This window comes from Peromyscus eremicus, chromosome 14, assembly GCF_949786415.1.
Source record: "Peromyscus eremicus chromosome 14, PerEre_H2_v1, whole genome shotgun sequence".
Classification (NCBI taxonomy): Eukaryota; Metazoa; Chordata; class Mammalia; order Rodentia; family Cricetidae; genus Peromyscus; species Peromyscus eremicus.
Window position 1 is genome coordinate 57,666,677 of NC_081430.1, and position 18,943 is coordinate 57,685,619.

At 40.5% G+C, this 18,943-nt stretch overlaps 1 long non-coding RNA gene and 5 pseudogenes across 1 annotated transcript; all 6 read left to right on the forward strand.

The window, feature by feature from the left end:
* Nucleotides 1-891: 891 nt before the first annotated feature.
* Nucleotides 892-969, forward strand: LOC131924754 (small nucleolar RNA SNORD113/SNORD114 family; annotated as a pseudogene).
* Nucleotides 970-5,195: 4,226 nt separating this feature from the next.
* Nucleotides 5,196-5,272, forward strand: LOC131924773 (small nucleolar RNA SNORD113/SNORD114 family; annotated as a pseudogene).
* A 2,817-nt stretch (nt 5,273-8,089) lies between these two features.
* On the forward strand, nt 8,090-10,435 carry LOC131924457 (uncharacterized). The gene is made up of 3 exons (XR_009382910.1): nt 8,090-8,196; nt 8,949-9,028; nt 10,131-10,435. It is a non-coding gene; the product is annotated as an uncharacterized LOC131924457 (long non-coding RNA).
* LOC131924755 (small nucleolar RNA SNORD113/SNORD114 family) lies at nt 8,400-8,477 on the forward strand (annotated as a pseudogene).
* Nucleotides 10,436-12,699: 2,264 nt separating the features above from the next.
* LOC131924774 (small nucleolar RNA SNORD113/SNORD114 family) lies at nt 12,700-12,776 on the forward strand (annotated as a pseudogene).
* Nucleotides 12,777-15,903: 3,127 nt separating this feature from the next.
* Nucleotides 15,904-15,981, forward strand: LOC131924757 (small nucleolar RNA SNORD113/SNORD114 family; annotated as a pseudogene).
* Nucleotides 15,982-18,943: the final 2,962 nt, after the last annotated feature.

Here is an 18,943-nt window from a genome sequence, read left to right on the forward strand (position 1 = left end):
TAACAAAAATAGGTTTAAATGTGTATCGATATACTATGATAGTACAATACCAAATACACATATAGCAAAGTACAGAGACCCACTAGTAATGAAGTTCCAGAGGTATAATCCCTTGGCTCAGGATTGCTGTGTACTGTTTAAAAATGGTGGTCAAAATACTTGTTAGGGTTAGAACTCGCTCTCCTGTGTATTTTCTAGTGAAGAATGTATCACAATTGTATGTTCTTTGATAAGGAAACATTGCATAGAACTTGAATGTGTTCATAATCCATTCTTCCTTTCATCTCTCCGGCTATCCCCATGCCGTGTTGCCCTTCCGTCTGGATCACGATGTCCACGGCTAGCCTAGGGTCGTTGGAGCCCAGTGACCGGGTAAGTACAGTTCATGTTCTTGTGTTACTCTGACTGCTTCTCCTTATTCTTAAATGAATGACAAATTACTCAAGAATGGCACATCCAGTTGATGACAGACTTAAATTTTATTAAGTGAAAATGCATAGCGATTACCACGGAGTCACCACGGTTTACAGAAATAGTTTTACAAAGCTTGCGTTAGTTAAGTCATGAAATTTTCATCATCCCCAGTGCTCATCCCTCACAAGGAATAGCTTCAGTCTGCTTTAAACACTGGGCCACACCCCAAATCTCTACACGTTCTCTCGGTGTTTACCTGGAGACCCAAAGCTATGTGAGTAATATTCAAAATTATTATATTGTATTGCTCATATTGTTATATGCCCTATGTTGTGATAGAGTATAGAATGTATCTGACCAAGGTATTTGGTTATCCCGAAGAACAAAATAACACGAGAGGCACATTTATTATTAACGAAGAATTCATGTGTTAAATTGCACGCATACATACATTACTAGGGAAGAGGAAGGCTAATATGGACCGATGATGACCAAGTCTGGGGTGGCAGTATAAGTCACGGACGATGACTACAATTCTGGGTGTCTGAGGTTCTCATCATCATATATCCTATGTGCCCCTGTTAACCGGGGAATAGACGTTAGGCCTGTGGAGCCCATCCTGACATTATAATCAAGCACTTTCTGGAGTATTAGTGGATCAGTGAAACATTTTATAAATATTCACACAAATATAAATGGAAATAAATTTTTGAGGCATAGATCAGCTAGTAAACAAATGTTTTACCACAAATGGTACTACTACATGTGGAAACTCTGGAAGTCTGTTAACAGGTATTAGCATAAAGATGTATATAAACTTAATCCAAGTTCACATGTGAAGTATACTTAATGGATTAAGCCCCAGTGAGGGTCAAGACCTTGACTTTTAAATCTTACTTGATTTCTTAAGACACTATCATAACAATGTGAATCCTAAATAACAGATAGTTAGAAAGGAGAAATGTAGAAATCATTTGATAAATATCAATCTTTTTATTATCATTCTTCCTTTGTACTTCCTGGAAGGATGATGATTGACACCGTGTTTCCTGGCTGGGAGGTCCGTGGTTGCCCTGTCCCCATGTGTAAGGATCAAGGGAAGTGATGTAAGTGGAGTCAAAGTCCTTGTTTCGCTTTGGGTGGCCTTGATCACACATTTAGGTTGTCTTGGTAAAGGCATGCATAGGCTCCTGTTAGGCCAATTGAGACTGTGTGCTCAATTAAACCTGACCATGAGCGCAGGGTTGGGGAATTCCAAAATTAAGTAGAAAGACAGAATCAGGGTGGCACAAAATCTGTTGCATAATTTCAAAACATCCAGATTTTGTGACTTGTTATATGACTACTCCAAGTGACACGAATAGTAAGGTGATAAAAATATAGAAAGTGTGAGAGAAAGGAAAAGGCGGTGTTGGATCAATGATGGGTTGATCACTCATGATGATTGATCCGTGGAGCATGACTACAGGTCTGGGAGTCTGAGCTTCACACCAGAACACATGTAGTGTGGAACTGTGATAGATGTCAGGTGTAGTACGTGATAGTGTATTATCATAGTATTTTTGTTCATGAGTTTTCATTACATTCATATAATTAGAGTCAACTAAAACACAGGAGAGGGGAACGGATTCTCAAATAGTACCATGTAGTAATATTGTAACAGTATATATATATATATATATATATATATATATATATATATATATATATATATATCTCAAAGTTGAGGAACCCACTAGTAGTGAATTTCCAGAGGTATAATCCCTTGGCTAAGGATGCTCTGTGCCATTTGAAATGATAGTCAAGTAAAGCAAAGGATAACCAGGCTACAATGCACAGCCCCAGAGATAGTAGGTATCAAGGAGGACCTTAAGAGTGACAGATGTACATGTATCCTCCTGGGAAGGGGAAGTAAATAAGAACTCCTGAGTGAACTGCCAACCTGGGAGAAGGGGTGGAGATAAGGGGAGGTGGAAGGAGAACCTGAGGGAAGTAGATGGTGGATTTGGGGGAGGGACAGAGATGGAGAGAAATGAAAGAGATGTCTTGATGGAGGGAGCCATGATGGGGTAAGGAAGAAACCTCCTAGAAGGGAAATTCCCAGGAATCCACAAGGATGAGCCCAGCTAATACTCCAAGGCGCAGTGGAGGGGGTGCCTCAACTGGCCTTCCCCTCTAATCAGATTGATGACTACCCTAATTGTCATCATAGAACCTTCATCCAGTACTAACGGAAGCAGATGCAGAGATCCACAGCTAAGCACTTTGTGGAGCTCCCGGAGTCCAGTTGAAGCAAAGGAGGAGAGATTATATGAGCAAAGGGGACAAGATCATGATGGGGAATCCCACAGAGACCTGAGCTAATGGGAGCTCACTGACTCTGGACTGACAACTGGGGAACCTGCATGGGACCGAACTAGGCCCTCTGAATGTGGGTGACAGTTGTGTGACTTGGACAATTTATGGGGCCACTGGCAGTGGCACCAGGATTTATCCTTCGTGCACGAACTGGCTTTTTGGAGCCCATTCCCCGTGGAGGGATGCCTTGCTCAGCCTTGATGCAGCAGAGAGGGGCTTGGTCCTGCCTCACCTTGATATGGCGGGCTTCCTTGACTCCCCGTGGGAGGCCTTACCCTCCCTGAGGACTGGATAGGAGGCTGGGTGGAGGAAAGATGGAGGGTGGGTGGGAGCAGCGGGAGGAGGGGGGTGAGGGGGGTGGGGGTGGGAGAGGGAACTGTGGTTGGTATGTGAAAAAAGAACTCTTAAATAAACAAAACTAAAAATAAAAAGATAAAATGGTGGTCAAAATTCTTGTTAAGGTTAGAACCGGGTCTCCTGTGTACTTTCTCAAGAAGAATGTAGCAACCTTTTATATTCGTAGATGAGTGAAATAAAAAAGAAACCACACAAGGGTCATTGTATAGAACATGGTTTTGTGATTTTGTTTATAATCCGTTCCTCTTTTCATCTCTCTGGATATTCCTGAGTTGCCCTTCCACGTGGATCACGATGTCTACGGCGAGCCTAGGGTCTTGGGAGCACAGTGACCAAGTAAGTACAGTTCATTTTCCTGTGTTACTCTGACTGCCTCTCCTTATTCTTTAATGAATTACGCACTGCTCAAGAAGGACACATCCAGTTGAAGACAGATACCAAATATCATGGACACAGTTTCTTAATATCATTAATTTTAAAATAAATCTGATGACACACTGAATCAAAGAATTGATCTAAAGCATTCTTAAGAACTGCTCTAAAGCATATTTAATAACATATTTGATTCCTTGTATTTATCTGTATCTGTTTATCTCTCTGTCTATGGATCTGTCTGTCTGTCTATCCATCTTCAAACTACAAATCCATCGTTAACGTATGTATGTATATATGTATCTCTGTCTATCTCTCTCTCTCTCTCTCTCTATCTATCTATCTATCTATCTACCTCTGTATCTATCCATCATCTATCATATATATAATAACATGTGTCTTTTTTATTGTACTTTTTCTGTTGAATCCCAGCTGCATTGGCACTATAATAAATGCAGAAACAGGGTATTGTTCTCTCAAGGTTTGAAGCCAAAGTGGAGGCTAGTGAGGACCTGCTGTTGCCAAAGAGGTGGATGGTTCATCCAGCCCCAGACTCTTTAGAACACCAATTCAACTGAACCACTCATGTTTTTACAAGGTGGTTGTATTTATTTATTAAGACACACTCTAGTATTCTACCACTTCTGTGCTGTCTCCTTGAAGTTTCTGGAATAAAGAATCCCATGTGCATCCAGATGGCTCTTTGCATATTTACATTTGACAGACAGCTGCAGAGACTGAGTCAGGATCTCCTTGCCTTCTACCTAGGTTCACTCAGAAGATTTAGCACTTCCCGTTGAGTAGGGAATGTGTAGCTAGACAGACACATGGACCAGTTTTGGTTCTTATGGTTTTATCTGGTGTTCACTTGTAGGAAAGTTAATACATCTCCCACTGTAAGTGACTCTTTGGCTTTGACAGTGAGCTTCGTCTACAGCAAACACGAGGTTAGTCCCCATTCAGTGTTTGTTGAGCTGGACTTGGCTACAAAAATCTGACTCTAGACTGTGCCTCCCCGTCTCTCCATTCATTCAATATTTCTCTCTTTGTACTGGTAGACACACTGGACTCAGTTAGGCACACAATACCTGGAATGCTCAGTTTATCATGGAATAGGTGTTTATCTCTGAGTTCTATATCCTTCAATCTCTTCTCATGGCTGCTGGCTTCAAGGCTTATCGTGGGTCTTTGCTTTAACACTTCAGGGAGGAAAGGGTGACATTATTAAATTCTTAACTCTTTATTATTAAAATGTTGCCAAAATCACTACACATTAAAATGAACCAAACCCAAAGACTTAAATTTTTTAAGTGAAAATAAATAGCTATTACCACAGATTCACAAACATCTACAGAAAAAGATTTGCATACTTACATAGTTAAAGTATGAAATTTTCGTCATCCACAGTGCTCGTCCCACTGAAGGAATGGCTTCAGTCTGCCTTAAACACTGGGCCACACCCATAATCTCTACACTTATTCTCAGTGCTTACGTGAAGTCCAAATCCTGTGTGAGTAATATTCAAAATTATTGTCTTGTTTTGCTCTGTGTTATTATAGTTTAGAGCAGAGGTTAGGTATTCTGAAAAAACAAAAACAAAAAACAAAATGAAATCAGAGGCACTTTTATTGTTAATGAATTACTGCGTTAAATAACAAACACGCACATATTACTAGAGAAGAGGTAGGCTATCACGGACCAATGATGACAATTACCCTGCGGCGCTATAAGTCATGGACGATGACTACAATTATGGGTGTCTGAGGTTCTTTCTCATCCTAACACATCTCATTTGCTCCTGTTAGCCTGGTAAAACCATTAGGCTTGTGGAGCACATAGTGTTCATTAGACGCATGCACTTTCGTGAATTTTCTTAGTGGATCAATGACATGCTGTAAATATTCACACACAAATACAAATGTAAATAAATATGGTGGCATTGATCCATGAGTAGATAAATGTTTTACTACAAATGCTACTACTACTGCTCGTAGATACTCTCGAAATCTATTAAGAGTGAACTGGCTTAAAGATGTATATAAAACTCCATCCAAGTTCACATAGGAAGTATAATTAATGGATTAAGGCCCAGTGAGGGTCAAGACCTTAATCTTATATCTCACTTGAATTCTTAAGACACTATCATAACAATGTGAATCCTAAATAGCAAATAGTTAGAAAGGAGAAATGTAGCAGTCGTTTGAAAACTCTCAATCTTTTTATTATCTTCTCTGCTGTGTAATCCCTGGATGGATGATGGTTGCCACCTTGTTTCCTGGCTGGGAGGTCCACGGTTGCCCAGTCCTCATGTGTGAGGATCAAGGGAACTGATGTAAGTGGAGTCAAGATTTTTGTTTTGCTATGGGTGGCCTTTATGAGACACTCCTCTCTTAGTCAAGTGTTGCTTTTTTGCTTTTGTCTTTTCTGGGGCCCCCCATCCAGTTACCAAATAAAGCAAACATGGAGGCTTATTCCAAATTATAAATATCAGGCCTTAGCTTGGCTTATTTCTTGCCGGATTTCCTTAACTTGAAGTTATCCCATCTACCTTTTGCCTCTGGGCTTCTCATGTTCTCTTGCTTCTGTAAATCTTACTCTTACTTCATGTCTTGATATGCAGCTGGGTGGCTGGCCCCTGATGTCCTCTTCCTCCTCTGGTTCCTCCTTTCTGCCTCTCCCAGACTTCTCCTTCTGTTATTTCCCTCTGCCCCCACCCCCAATTCTGCCTATGCTTTCTTCTGCCTTGCTATTGGCCGTTCAGTTGTTTATTAGACCATCAGGTGTTTTAGACAGGCACAAGAACACAGCTTCACAGAGGTCAACAAACGCAACCTAAACAAAAGTAACACACCTTAAACAAAAGAATACTCTACAACGTTTCCCATTTTTGTTGTCATAAATGCAAAGGATTTTACTCTAACATAGTGAAAGTACAGACAACAAAAAAATGATCTATTCGGAATTCCATTTACAATATTCTGTCCATTTGTACTTAGCATATTCAAAGAGAATTATGCGTTATCTGTCGTATCTTACAGAATCCAAAGTTTTACAGCTAAGTTACTTTCTCAAGTAAAACTAAGAAAAACTGCAACTGTAACTCTCTAGTCTTCAATTCCATCAAAGACCCCTAGAGATGTAATATACTTGCGTAAACAAAATATGCATCGCACACAACTTCCAAAAACTCTGCCATGACAGAGACATCTGACTGCCTGGACAGTCACCCAAAGCTTCTCTACGAGCTTAGGGCATCCATCTTCAGCGTACAGGCCCATAGTATCTGGCAGACTTTGCTGTGAAGCAAGAAATTTGAAGGCCTGTCTTGCCTTGATTTGAGACAGTTAGTCAGTCACTCTGCTCTGTGTCCTATAGACTGTGTGGCAGTCTCTTTTGTGAAGCAGGTATTTTGAATGCCTGCCCTGCCTTGTACTGGCACAGTTCAACAACCTTTTTCCTGCGTGTCCTGCGTGACAAACCTGCACAGCACAATGTCAGCAGCCAAAGACAAGAGCAGTTTCTTTGTCTAGTGGCCACAAAGAAATCTGGCCACAACGAAAGTAAACCCCATAAGGGGTTCGTTCAGTGCCCCTCACCTCTGAAGCAAATGGGTGCTGCCAGGAGTAGATGTGTCTCATGGTCATGAAAAACTTGAGGATAACAAAACATTTGTAATGCCGTATTCTGTAAGTCTTTGAAAAGTTTGAAGACTCTCTTTTCATCTAAAATATATCTCTATATGATCCGGAAAGCAAACCGAACATATCCACAAATTTGATTGTTACAAGTGACTAACCGCTATCCTTTGTTTCCTGATTTTCCCATATAGTTTATAGTAATCAATTTCCAAAACTAGAACTGCACCCTACATTTCCGACCGAACTGCATAAGCGCAATACCTCAAACATAAATAGAAACATACATACAATATGTTTTAATCAAAACAACCTTAAATTTTTATCAATATACAAAAATGGTTTAAACAAGAGTAGAAACACGCATACAGTGTAACAAAAATAGGTTTAAATGTGTATCGATATACTATGATAGTACAATACCAAATACACATATAGCAAAGTACAGAGACCCACTAGTAATGAAGTTCCAGAGGTATAATCCCTTGGCTCAGGATGCTGTGTACTGTTTAAAAATGGTGGTCAAAATACTTGTTAGGGTTAGAACTCGCTCTCCTGTGTATTTTCTAGTGAAGAATGTATCACAATTGTATGTTCTTTGATAAGGAAACATTGCATAGAACTTGAATGTGTTCATAATCCATTCTTCCTTTCATCTCTCCGGCTATCCCCATGCCGTGTTGCCCTTCCGTCTGGATCACGATGTCCACGGCTAGCCTAGGGTCGTTGGAGCCCAGTGACCGGGTAAGTACAGTTCATGTTCTTGTGTTACTCTGACTGCTTCTCCTTATTCTTAAATGAATGACAAATTACTCAAGAATGGCACATCCAGTTGATGACAGACTTAAATTTTATTAAGTGAAAATGCGTAGCGATTACCACGGAGTCACCACGGTTTACAGAAATAGTTTTACAAAGCTTGCGTTAGTTAAGTCATGAAATTTTCATCATCCCCAGTGCTCATCCCTCACAAGGAATAGCTTCAGTCTGCTTTAAACACTGGGCCACACCCCAAATCTCTACACGTCCTCTCGGTGTTTACCTGGAGACCCAAAGCTATGTGAGTAATATTCAAAATTATTATATTGTATTGCTGATATTGTTATATGCCCTATGTTGTGATAGAGTATAGAATGTATCTGACCAAGGTATTTGGTTATCCCGAAGAACAAAATAACACGAGAGGCACATTTATTATTAACGAAGAATTCATGTGTTAAATTGCACGCATACATACATTACTAGGGAAGAGGAAGGCTAATATGGACCGATGATGACCAAGTCTGGGGTGGCAGTATAAGTCACGGACGATGACTACAATTCTGGGTGTCTGAGGTTCTCATCATCATATATCCTATGTGCCCCTGTTAACCGGGGAATAGACGTTAGGCCTGTGGAGCCCATCCTGACATTATAATCAAGCACTTTCTGGAGTATTAGTGGATCAGTGAAACATTTTATAAATATTCACACAAATATAAATGGAAATAAATTTTTGAGGCATAGATCAGCTAGTAAACAAATGTTTTACCACAAATGGTACTACTACATGTGGAAACTCTGGAAGTCTGTTAACAGGTCTTAGCATAAAGATGTATATAAACTTAATCCAAGTTCACATGTGAAGTATACTTAATGGATTAAGCCCCAGTGAGGGTCAAGACCTTGACTTTTAAATCTTACTTGATTTCTTAAGACACTATCATAACAATGTGAATCCTAAATAACAGATAGTTAGAAAGGAGAAATGTAGAAATCATTTGATAAATATCAATCTTTTTATTATCATTCTTCCTTTGTACTTCCTGGAAGGATGATGATTGACACCGTGTTTCCTGGCTGGGAGGTCCGTGGTTGCCCTGTCCCCATGTGTAAGGATCAAGGGAAGTGATGTAAGTGGAGTCAAAGTCCTTGTTTCGCTTTGGGTGGCCTTGATCACACATTTAGGTTGTCTTGGTAAAGGCATGCATAGGCTCCTGTTAGGCCAATTGAGACTGTGTGCTCAATTAAACCTGACCATGAGCGCAGGGTTGGGGAATTCCAAAATTAAGTAGAAAGACAGAATCAGGGTGGCACAAAATCTGTTGCATAATTTCAAAACATCCAGATTTTGTGACTTGTTATATGACTACTCCAAGTGACACGAATAGTAAGGTGATAAAAATATAGAAAGTGTGAGAGAAAGGAAAAGGCGGTGTTGGATCAATGATGGGTTGATCACTCATGATGATTGATCCGTGGAGCATGACTACAGGTCTGGGAGTCTGAGCTTCACACCAGAACACATGTAGTGTGGAACTGTGATAGATGTCAGGTGTAGTACGTGATAGTGTATTATCATAGTATTTTTGTTCATGAGTTTTCATTACATTCATATAATTAGAGTCAACTAAAACACAGGAGAGGGGAACGGATTCTCAAATAGTACCATGTAGTAATATTGTAACAGTATATATATATATATATATATATATATATATATATATATATATATATATCTCAAAGTTGAGGAACCCACTAGTAGTGAATTTCCAGAGGTATAATCCCTTGGCTAAGGATGCTCTGTGCCATTTGAAATGATAGTCAAGTAAAGCAAAGGATAACCAGGCTACAATGCACAGCCCCAGAGATAGTAGGTATCAAGGAGGACCTTAAGAGTGACAGATGTACATGTATCCTCCTGGGAAGGGGAAGTAAATAAGAACTCCTGAGTGAACTGCCAACCTGGGAGAAGGGGTGGAGATAAGGGGAGGTGGAAGGAGAACCTGAGGGAAGTAGATGGTGGATTTGGGGGAGGGACAGAGATGGAGAGAAATGAAAGAGATGTCTTGATGGAGGGAGCCATGATGGGGTAAGGAAGAAACCTCCTAGAAGGGAAATTCCCAGGAATCCACAAGGATGAGCCCAGCTAATACTCCAAGGCGCAGTGGAGGGGGTGCCTCAACTGGCCTTCCCCTCTAATCAGATTGATGACTACCCTAATTGTCATCATAGAACCTTCATCCAGTACTAACGGAAGCAGATGCAGAGATCCACAGCTAAGCACTTTGTGGAGCTCCCGGAGTCCAGTTGAAGCAAAGGAGGAGAGATTATATGAGCAAAGGGGACAAGATCATGATGGGGAATCCCACAGAGACCTGAGCTAATGGGAGCTCACTGACTCTGGACTGACAACTGGGGAACCTGCATGGGACCGAACTAGGCCCTCTGAATGTGGGTGACAGTTGTGTGACTTGGACAATTTATGGGGCCACTGGCAGTGGCACCAGGATTTATCCTTCGTGCACGAACTGGCTTTTTGGAGCCCATTCCCCGTGGAGGGATGCCTTGCTCAGCCTTGATGCAGCAGAGAGGGGCTTGGTCCTGCCTCACCTTGATATGGCGGGCTTCCTTGACTCCCCGTGGGAGGCCTTACCCTCCCTGAGGACTGGATAGGAGGCTGGGTGGAGGAAAGATGGAGGGTGGGTGGGAGCAGCGGGAGGAGGGGGGTGAGGGGGGTGGGGGTGGGAGAGGGAACTGTGGTTGGTATGTGAAAAAAGAACTCTTAAATAAACAAAACTAAAAATAAAAAGATAAAATGGTGGTCAAAATTCTTGTTAAGGTTAGAACCGGGTCTCCTGTGTACTTTCTCAAGAAGAATGTAGCAACCTTTTATATTCGTAGATGAGTGAAATAAAAAAGAAACCACACAAGGGTCATTGTATAGAACATGGTTTTGTGATTTTGTTTATAATCCGTTCCTCTTTTCATCTCTCTGGATATTCCTGAGTTGCCCTTCCACGTGGATCACGATGTCTACGGCGAGCCTAGGGTCTTGGGAGCACAGTGACCAAGTAAGTACAGTTCATTTTCCTGTGTTACTCTGACTGCCTCTCCTTATTCTTTAATGAATTACGCACTGCTCAAGAAGGACACATCCAGTTGAAGACAGATACCAAATATCATGGACACAGTTTCTTAATATCATTAATTTTAAAATAAATCTGATGACACACTGAATCAAAGAATTGATCTAAAGCATTCTTAAGAACTGCTCTAAAGCATATTTAATAACATATTTGATTCCTTGTATTTATCTGTATCTGTTTATCTCTCTGTCTATGGATCTGTCTGTCTGTCTATCCATCTTCAAACTACAAATCCATCGTTAACGTATGTATGTATATATGTATCTCTGTCTATCTCTCTCTCTCTCTCTCTCTATCTATCTATCTATCTATCTACCTCTGTATCTATCCATCATCTATCATATATATAATAACATGTGTCTTTTTTATTGTACTTTTTCTGTTGAATCCCAGCTGCATTGGCACTATAATAAATGCAGAAACAGGGTATTGTTCTCTCAAGGTTTGAAGCCAAAGTGGAGGCTAGTGAGGACCTGCTGTTGCCAAAGAGGTGGATGGTTCATCCAGCCCCAGACTCTTTAGAACACCAATTCAACTGAACCACTCATGTTTTTACAAGGTGGTTGTATTTATTTATTAAGACACACTCTAGTATTCTACCACTTCTGTGCTGTCTCCTTGAAGTTTCTGGAATAAAGAATCCCATGTGCATCCAGATGGCTCTTTGCATATTTACATTTGACAGACAGCTGCAGAGACTGAGTCAGGATCTCCTTGCCTTCTACCTAGGTTCACTCAGAAGATTTAGCACTTCCCGTTGAGTAGGGAATGTGTAGCTAGACAGACACATGGACCAGTTTTGGTTCTTATGGTTTTATCTGGTGTTCACTTGTAGGAAAGTTAATACATCTCCCACTGTAAGTGACTCTTTGGCTTTGACAGTGAGCTTCGTCTACAGCAAACACGAGGTTAGTCCCCATTCAGTGTTTGTTGAGCTGGACTTGGCTACAAAAATCTGACTCTAGACTGTGCCTCCCCGTCTCTCCATTCATTCAATATTTCTCTCTTTGTACTGGTAGACACACTGGACTCAGTTAGGCACACAATACCTGGAATGCTCAGTTTATCATGGAATAGGTGTTTATCTCTGAGTTCTATATCCTTCAATCTCTTCTCATGGCTGCTGGCTTCAAGGCTTATCGTGGGTCTTTGCTTTAACACTTCAGGGAGGAAAGGGTGACATTATTAAATTCTTAACTCTTTATTATTAAAATGTTGCCAAAATCACTACACATTAAAATGAACCAAACCCAAAGACTTAAATTTTTTAAGTGAAAATAAATAGCTATTACCACAGATTCACAAACATCTACAGAAAAAGATTTGCATACTTACATAGTTAAAGTATGAAATTTTCGTCATCCACAGTGCTCGTCCCACTGAAGGAATGGCTTCAGTCTGCCTTAAACACTGGGCCACACCCATAATCTCTACACTTATTCTCAGTGCTTACGTGAAGTCCAAATCCTGTGTGAGTAATATTCAAAATTATTGTCTTGTTTTGCTCTGTGTTATTATAGTTTAGAGCAGAGGTTAGGTATTCTGAAAAAACAAAAACAAAAAACAAAATGAAATCAGAGGCACTTTTATTGTTAATGAATTACTGCGTTAAATAACAAACACGCACATATTACTAGAGAAGAGGTAGGCTATCACGGACCAATGATGACAATTACCCTGCGGCGCTATAAGTCATGGACGATGACTACAATTATGGGTGTCTGAGGTTCTTTCTCATCCTAACACATCTCATTTGCTCCTGTTAGCCTGGTAAAACCATTAGGCTTGTGGAGCACATAGTGTTCATTAGACGCATGCACTTTCGTGAATTTTCTTAGTGGATCAATGACATGCTGTAAATATTCACACACAAATACAAATGTAAATAAATATGGTGGCATTGATCCATGAGTAGATAAATGTTTTACTACAAATGCTACTACTACTGCTCGTAGATACTCTCGAAATCTATTAAGAGTGAACTGGCTTAAAGATGTATATAAAACTCCATCCAAGTTCACATAGGAAGTATAATTAATGGATTAAGGCCCAGTGAGGGTCAAGACCTTAATCTTATATCTCACTTGAATTCTTAAGACACTATCATAACAATGTGAATCCTAAATAGCAAATAGTTAGAAAGGAGAAATGTAGCAGTCGTTTGAAAACTCTCAATCTTTTTATTATCTTCTCTGCTGTGTAATCCCTGGATGGATGATGGTTGCCACCTTGTTTCCTGGCTGGGAGGTCCACGGTTGCCCAGTCCTCATGTGTGAGGATCAAGGGAACTGATGTAAGTGGAGTCAAGATTTTTGTTTTGCTATGGGTGGCCTTTATGAGACACTCCTCTCTTAGTCAAGTGTTGCTTTTTTGCTTTTGTCTTTTCTGGGGCCCCCCATCCAGTTACCAAATAAAGCAAACATGGAGGCTTATTCCAAATTATAAATATCAGGCCTTAGCTTGGCTTATTTCTTGCCGGATTTCCTTAACTTGAAGTTATCCCATCTACCTTTTGCCTCTGGGCTTCTCATGTTATCTTGCTTCTGTAAATCTTACTCTTACTTCATGTCTTGATATGCAGCTGGGTGGCTGGCCCCTGATGTCCTCTTCCTCCTCTGGTTCCTCCTTTCTGCCTCTCCCAGACTTCTCCTTCTGTTATTTCCCTCTGCCCCCACCCCCAATTCTGCCTATGCTTTCTTCTGCCTTGCTATTGGCCGTTCAGTTGTTTATTAGACCATCAGGTGTTTTAGACAGGCACAAGAACACAGCTTCACAGAGGTCAACAAACGCAACCTAAACAAAAGTAACACACCTTAAACAAAAGAATACTCTACAACGTTTCCCATTTTTGTTGTCATAAATGCAAAGGATTTTACTCTAACATAGTGAAAGTACAGACAACAAAAAAATGATCTATTCGGAATTCCATTTACAATATTCTGTCCATTTGTACTTAGCATATTCAAAGAGAATTATGCGTTATCTGTCGTATCTTACAGAATCCAAAGTTTTACAGCTAAGTTACTTTCTCAAGTAAAACTAAGAAAAACTGCAACTGTAACTCTCTAGTCTTCAATTCCATCAAAGACCCCTAGAGATGTAATATACTTGCGTAAACAAAATATGCATCGCACACAACTTCCAAAAACTCTGCCATGACAGAGACATCTGACTGCCTGGACAGTCACCCAAAGCTTCTCTACGAGCTTAGGGCATCCATCTTCAGCGTACAGGCCCATAGTATCTGGCAGACTTTGCTGTGAAGCAAGAAATTTGAAGGCCTGTCTTGCCTTGATTTGAGACAGTTAGTCAGTCACTCTGCTCTGTGTCCTATAGACTGTGTGGCAGTCTCTTTTGTGAAGCAGGTATTTTGAATGCCTGCCCTGCCTTGTACTGGCACAGTTCAACAACCTTTTTCCTGCGTGTCCTGCGTGACAAACCTGCACAGCACAATGTCAGCAGCCAAAGACAAGAGCAGTTTCTTTGTCTAGTGGCCACAAAGAAATCTGGCCACAACGAAAGTAAACCCCATAAGGGGTTCGTTCAGTGCCCCTCACCTCTGAAGCAAATGGGTGCTGCCAGGAGTAGATGTGTCTCATGGTCATGAAAAACTTGAGGATAACAAAACATTTGTAATGCCGTATTCTGTAAGTCTTTGAAAAGTTTGAAGACTCTCTTTTCATCTAAAATATATCTCTATATGATCCGGAAAGCAAACCGAACATATCCACAAATTTGATTGTTACAAGTGACTAACCGCTATCCTTTGTTTCCTGATTTTCCCATATAGTTTATAGTAATCAATTTCCAAAACTAGAACTGCACCCTACATTTCCGACCGAACTGCATAAGCGCAATACCTCAAACATAAATAGAAACATACATACAATATGTTTTAATCAAAACAACCTTAAATTTTTATCAATATACAAAAATGGTTTAAACAAGAGTAGAAACACGCATACAGTGTAACAAAAATAGGTTTAAATGTGTATCGATATACTATGATAGTACAATACCAAATACACATATAGCAAAGTACAGAGACCCACTAGTAATGAAGTTCCAGAGGTATAATCCCTTGGCTCAGGATGCTGTGTACTGTTTAAAAATGGTGGTCAAAATACTTGTTAGGGTTAGAACTCGCTCTCCTGTGTATTTTCTAGTGAAGAATGTATCACAATTGTATGTTCTTTGATAAGGAAACATTGCATAGAACTTGAATGTGTTCATAATCCATTCTTCCTTTCATCTCTCCGGCTATCCCCATGCCGTGTTGCCCTTCCGTCTGGATCACGATGTCCACGGCTAGCCTAGGGTCGTTGGAGCCCAGTGACCGGGTAAGTACAGTTCATGTTCTTGTGTTACTCTGACTGCTTCTCCTTATTCTTAAATGAATGACAAATTACTCAAGAATGGCACATCCAGTTGATGACAGACTTAAATTTTATTAAGTGAAAATGCGTAGCGATTACCACGGAGTCACCACGGTTTACAGAAATAGTTTTACAAAGCTTGCGTTAGTTAAGTCATGAAATTTTCATCATCCCCAGTGCTCATCCCTCACAAGGAATAGCTTCAGTCTGCTTTAAACACTGGGCCACACCCCAAATCTCTACACGTCCTCTCGGTGTTTACCTGGAGACCCAAAGCTATGTGAGTAATATTCAAAATTATTATATTGTATTGCTGATATTGTTATATGCCCTATGTTGTGATAGAGTATAGAATGTATCTGACCAAGGTATTTGGTTATCCCGAAGAACAAAATAACACGAGAGGCACATTTATTATTAACGAAGAATTCATGTGTTAAATTGCACGCATACATACATTACTAGGGAAGAGGAAGGCTAATATGGACCGATGATGACCAAGTCTGGGGTGGCAGTATAAGTCACGGACGATGACTACAATTCTGGGTGTCTGAGGTTCTCATCATCATATATCCTATGTGCCCCTGTTAACCGGGGAATAGACGTTAGGCCTGTGGAGCCCATCCTGACATTATAATCAAGCACTTTCTGGAGTATTAGTGGATCAGTGAAACATTTTATAAATATTCACACAAATATAAATGGAAATAAATTTTTGAGGCATAGATCAGCTAGTAAACAAATGTTTTACCACAAATGGTACTACTACATGTGGAAACTCTGGAAGTCTGTTAACAGGTCTTAGCATAAAGATGTATATAAACTTAATCCAAGTTCACATGTGAAGTATACTTAATGGATTAAGCCCCAGTGAGGGTCAAGACCTTGACTTTTAAATCTTACTTGATTTCTTAAGACACTATCATAACAATGTGAATCCTAAATAACAGATAGTTAGAAAGGAGAAATGTAGAAATCATTTGATAAATATCAATCTTTTTATTATCATTCTTCCTTTGTACTTCCTGGAAGGATGATGATTGACACCGTGTTTCCTGGCTGGGAGTTCCGTGGTTGCCCTGTCCCCATGTGTAAGGATCAAGGGAAGTGATGTAAGTGGAGTCAAAGTCCTTGTTTCGCTTTGGGTGGCCTTGATCACACATTTAGGTTGTCTTGGTAAAGGCATGCATAGGCTCCTGTTAGGCCAATTGAGACTGTGTGCTCAATTAAACCTGACCATGAGCGCAGGGTTGGGGAATTCCAAAATTAAGTAGAAAGACAGAATCAGGGTGGCACAAAATCTGTTGCATAATTTCAAAACATCCAGATTTTGTGACTTGTTATATGACTACTCCAAGTGACACGAATAGTAAGGTGATAAAAATATAGAAAGTGTGAGAGAAAGGAAAAGGCGGTGTTGGATCAATGATGGGTTGATCACTCATGATGATTGATCCGTGGAGCATGACTACAGGTCTGGGAGTCTGAGCTTCACACCAGAACACATGTAGTGTGGAACTGTGATAGATGTCAGGTGTAGTACGTGATAGTGTATTATCATAGTATTTTTGTTCATGAGTTTTCATTACATTCATATAATTAGAGTCAACTAAAACACAGGAGAGGGGAACGGATTCTCAAATAGTACCATGTAGTAATATTGTAACAGTATATATATATATATATATATATATATTATATATATATATATATATATATATATATATCTCAAAGTTGAGGAACCCACTAGTAGTGAATTTCCAGAGGTATAATCCCTTGGCTAAGGATGCTCTGTGCCATTTGAAATGATAGTCAAGTAAAGCAAAGGATAACCAGGCTACAATGCACAGCCCCAGAGATAGTAGGTATCAAGGAGGACCTTAAGAGTGACAGATGTACATGTATCCTCCTGGGAAGGGGAAGTAAATAAGAACTCCTGAGTGAACTGCCAACCTGGGAGAAGGGGTGGAGATAAGGGGAGGTGGAAGGAGAACTTGAGGGAAGTAGATGGTGGATTTGGGGGAGGGACAGAGATGGAGAGAAATGAAAGAGATGTCTTGATGGAGGGAGCCATGATGGGGTAAGGAAGAAACCTCCTAGAAGGGGAAATTCCCAGGAATCCACAAGGATGAGCCCAGCTAATACTCCAAGGCGGCAGTGGAGGGGGGTGCCTCAACTGGCCTTCCCCTCTAATCAGATTGATGACTACCCTAATTGTCATCATAGAACCTTCATCCAGTACTAACGGAAGCAGATGCAGAGATCCACAGCTAAGCACTTTGTGGAGCTCCCGGAGTCCAGTTGAAGCAAAGGAGGAGAGATTATATGAGCAAAGGGGACAAGATCATGATGGGGAATCCACAGAGACCTGAGCTAATGGGAGCTCACTGACTCTGGACTGACAACTGGGGAACCTGCATGGGACCGAACTAGGCCCTCTGAATGTGGGTGACAGTTGTGTGACTTGGACAATTTATGGGGCCACTGGCAGTGGCACCAGGATTTATCCTTCGTGCACGAACTGCTTTTTGGAGCCCATTCCCCGTGGAGGGATGCCTTGCTCAGCCTTGATGCAGCAGAGAGGGGCTTGGTCCTGCCTCACCTTGATATGGCGGGCTTCCTTGACTCCCGTGGGAGGCCTTACCCTCCCTGAGGACTGGATAGGAGGCTGGGTGGAGGAAAGATGGAGGGTGGGTGGGAGCAGCGGAGGAGGGGGGTGAGGGGGGTGGGGGGTGGGAGAGGGAACTGTGGTTGGTATGTGAAAAAAGAACTCTTAAATAAACAAAACTAAAAATAAAAAGATAAAATGGTGGTCAAAATTCTTGTTAAGGTTAGAACCGGGTCTCCTGTGTACTTTCTCAAGAAGAATGTAGCAACCTTTTTATATTCGTAGATGAGTGAAATAAAAAAGAAACCACACAAGGGTCATTGTATAGAACATGGTTTTGTGATTTTGTTTATAATCCGTTCCCTCTTTTCATCTCTCTGGATATTCCTGAGTTGCCCTTCACGTGGATCACGATGTCTACGGCGAGCCTAGGGTCTTGGGAGCACAGTGACCAAGTAAGTACAGTTCATTTTCCTGTGTTACTCTGACTGCCTCTCCTTATTCTTTAATGAATTACGCACTGCTCAAGAAGGACACATCCAGTTGAAGACAGATACCAAATATCATGGACACAGTTTCTTAATATCATTAATTTTAAAATAAATCTGATGACACACTGAATCAAAGAATTGATCTAAAGCATTCTTAAGAACTGCTCTAAAGCATATTTAATAACATATTTGATTCCTTGTATTTATCTGTATCTGTTTATCTCTCTGTCTATGGATCTGTCTGTCTGTCTATCCATCTTCAAACTACAAATCCATCGTTAACGTATGTATGTATATATGTATCTCTGTCTATCTCTCTCTCTCTCTCTCTCTATCTATCTATCTATCTACCTCTGTATCTATCCATCATCTATCATATATATAATAACATGTGTCTTTTTTATTGTACTTTTTCTGTTGAATC